This window comes from Aedes aegypti, chromosome 2 (assembly GCF_002204515.2).
Source record: "Aedes aegypti strain LVP_AGWG chromosome 2, AaegL5.0 Primary Assembly, whole genome shotgun sequence".
NCBI lineage: Eukaryota > Metazoa > Arthropoda > Insecta > Diptera > Culicidae > Aedes > Aedes aegypti.
This window is the reverse complement of record NC_035108.1, coordinates 111385955-111389934: the sequence shown is the minus strand read 5'-3', so window position 1 is coordinate 111389934 and position 3980 is coordinate 111385955.

The window sequence follows — 3980 nt, the reverse complement described above, 5'->3', positions numbered from 1 at the left end:
TTCGCTCGCTGTTCGTCGTCCAAGCAGTGACCGCGTACCTTCGTTTACAACCAAGAACTCCGCTGTTACCAGTGGCTTAGATGCATCTATCACTTCTATTTCAGCACTAAAAGCGCACTTCACTACCATTGGTGCCCGAGTCGCATATGCCCGGAGCTCTCTAGTAACGAGATGGTCGATCGGATTGAGCCTGGCGAAGCCTCTACGGAATTCGCTTTCTAAGCGTAGCCAATCACTTCCACCGATGATATTCACATCGGCGCCCGAGTCTACCAAGAAGTTGTAAGGGCTAGAAGAGCTGAGGCGGCATCTAACAATAGCGTCGTTTAAGGACACGGTAGCGTCTTTTTGCTAAAAAAAAAAAAGGAGTATACGGCACGAGTAGCAAGGGTATATTCGTTAATAATCAGATATAAAGAAATCATTCGGTTTCAATGTTTATTCATTTAGAATTAAAGGGTTACAAACAACTTATACCTGTTCATCACCGGAACGTTTACCCCATGCTGGCGAGGGACTACGCATTTTGTGATCTCGTGGGTTTCCTTGAATATTGTTGACGCCAGTTCTCTTGACCTTATTGCGGCATGTTACCGCAAAATGTCCGACCTTTCGACATGTACTACATTGCTTGTCCAAGGCTGGGCATATCTTGTTCTTGTGGAACAAAAATCCGCACCTCCAACAACGAGTACGCTGCCCTTGACGATGTTCGCGTGGTGGTCCTCTGGATTTCCTGGCTTCGTATTCACGATTATCCTCCTCTTTGCGCATTTTTGAGGGTGGCTCACGTTCGCGGTTTGATTCTCGCTTCCGGTTCACCGCCATGACTTCAGCAGATTTCTTCATCACGTTGTGCTTGCTTGCTTCATATGTCTCGACTCTTGTTGCGGCTTGTACAATTTTGTTCGCGTCGTGTTCATATGTTCTAGCAACCAATGCTAGCTCCTGGTTCCGCATCCCAGTAAGCAGCTGGGCGAGTACAAAACGCACCTGGTCAGATGGGCTGTAATCGCAAAGCCGTACCATTTGCCTCAGCCTGGCATGAAATGCCACTATAGGTTCACCATCCATTTGGCGCATAGCTAGGAAGGCATCGTGTTCCGCTGCAGTGTCAGTCATCGACCTGAAATACTTATTCACTCCGTCGACTAGCTTAGAGTAGCACTTGGGGTCCCGGTAGTCGGGGCGAAGGTCTGCTGCGCCGATGATGTCCTGTAGATTTTTTCCCAGGGACAAGTACAGCAATTTCGCGCGATCGGCAGATCCGGCAAACGTAGATAAAGATGCCGCAATTTCAAAGTTTTCGATGAAACTTTGCCAGTTCTCCCATAGTTTGTTCGAAGGGATGTCCTTCGGGAATTTAGGGATAAGGTCCCAACGGATGTTACACGTTTTGCTGTTCGAGCTGGAGTCCGGGGATGGTTCGAAATCGGGTTTGTCACATTCGTCATCTTTACTTGATGTCGGACAAGCTTCAGAAGGTTGCCGTGCGATGAAATTCTCCATCATCGTCTCCAGGCGATGCAATCTTCCGTCAGCATCATCATTTTCAACTGCCGGTCCATTTGTTTCCACCACTTCATGGGCAGCCACTTCCAGATCCTCAAAGTCAACCGTACCTTCATCGTACAACTCTTCGCCCATTTCGCATTGATCCAAATCGTCGTAGGGCGTTGGTGCCTGCACGTATTTTCCAACGTTAGACATGATGAAAAAATCTGTGAAAGATAACGAGATTATTTTAGATGGGGAGAATCCAACGCATCACATCTTTTATTCCACGCAGGAGAAACTCAACGAAATGTTTTTTTTTATTTTCTTAACCTCAAATCAAATATTGCTGTACGAAATGCTTTCAAAGCTCCAGGACTCTACCAGAGTGCTTTGTGGCGTTCATAACCACAAACCAAATATTTCGTCATACGCGTTGCTTTCAAAGCTCCGGTGGTCTTCCAGAGCACCTGGTGTAGTTCATAATCACCAACCATACGATTTTTTTGGATTTTCCACACGAGTTGCTGTCGTAGCTCTGCCGCTCTTCCAGAGCGGCTTGTGGTATTCGCAACCACAAACCAGATAATTTCATACGCATTGCTTTCGTAGCTCTGATGCTCTTCTAGAGCACCTTGTGGTGTCCATAACCACAAATCTAAAGTATTTAATGTATACGATACGAGTTGCTTTCGAAGCTCCAGCACTCTTCCAGAGCGCCTTGTGGTGTTCATAACCACAAACCAAATATGTTTCATACGTGTTGCTTTCAATGCTCCGGTGCACTTCCAGAGCACCTTGTGGTGTTTCTAACCACAAACCAAACATTTTTATAATTTTTCATATGAATTGCTATCGAAGCCCCGGTGCTCTTTTAGATGCATTCTGTGGCGGTTTGTAACACAAATCGAAGAAAAAAATAGGATTTTCAAAAGATGTAGTTTGTAAATGTCGCAGGAGGCTCCTGGCAGGATCGCCAATGTGTGGTTTTTGCCATCCGGTTGTTCGTTGGTGCGCCGAGCAGTGACTTACCCAAGCGTCCTCACTCGATGACGGTCAGAATAGGAAGAGGACAATTCTTGATGGTCGAGAGTGTTCGTGATGTCGTGATTGAGTGTCGTGTCCGAAAGCCGAACAGCGTTCGGGTTTTATAGCACATGTCACACAACCCTTTACGAGGGGTATTGATACCACACACAACGGTTGACGGAGATCGTGTATGGTTCGTACAAACTTACCATAATAGTTAACTGCTCCAAGGAACGAACATCGTGTGACGATGGCCTTGATTTTCTCTGGATCCGGACGAATCCCTTCTTCATCTACTATCAACCCGAGGTACTTGATCTGCTGCATGAAGAAATTGCTTTTTTCGATTTTCAGGTGGAACCCATATTCTTCAATGCGCGCCAACAGCCGGTCGAGTTGCTCAAGATGTTCTTCTAAGGAATCACTGGCTACAATGATGTCGTCCAAATAACCGCTGGCTACAATGATGTCGTCCAAATAACCAAAAAATCTTCCAGGTCGGCGATCATGCTGTCCACGATCTGTTGAAATTCGCCTGGTGCTGTTTTCGCTCCTGGAGAAAGTCGATTGAATTGATATAGCCCTTTGCGTGTTGATGGTCAGTAATTTTCTGCTTTCTTCGGAGACTTCGACTTGCAAATAAGCATCCGAAAGATCGATTTGCGAAAATATCTTCTTTCCAGCCAATTTTGCGAATATGTCTTGAGGCAACGGCAACGGATGGTGATTCGACTCCAATCTCTCGTTCAATCCGGTCGAATAATCTGCACAGATCCTCACTTTGCCGTTTGGTTTCCGAACTGCTACAATAGGGGCGGCCCACTCGGAGTACACTGATAGGCAAAATAAAGTGCCCACCTCACCAGTTTTCGAATTTCTCTCATTGATTTGGTTCGAATTAAAGTTAACACACTTAAATCTTTTTTGATATTTTATTTTTGATATTCTTTTAAAGTTGCACTTACGAAATTTTGATAAAAAAAAAATTACATAAAGAAAAAGAAAATCAATTTGTATTGAAAAAAAAAAAATAGTGACAAAATAAAGTGCCCACTTCCTTCTTGACCCCAGAAAAAATGATTTAAGAAAAATTAAAAGCAATTTGATTGTTAATGTGTCCTCCTTTGGCCTTAAGGACTTGCTAGAGGCGCTTCGGCATGCTTTTCACCAGGTTTTGTAGGTGTTGTGGTTCTAGTTCTTCCCAGGCGCGCTTCAAGGCTTCAAAATAATTATTTTTGTTGGTAACACCAGTTTTGTCAACCCTGGCATCGAGAATCGCCCACAAATTCTCGATGGGGTTGAAGTCTGGGCTTTGTGGAGGTTATTCCAGCGGTTTAATTCGACAAGACCGGAAGAAAGACTTGGTCTTCTTGGCTATATGCTTCGGTTCATTGTTCTAGAGAAATATGAATTTCTCTTCAAGGCCCGTCTGGATCAGCGAAACCTCTAGATTTTCC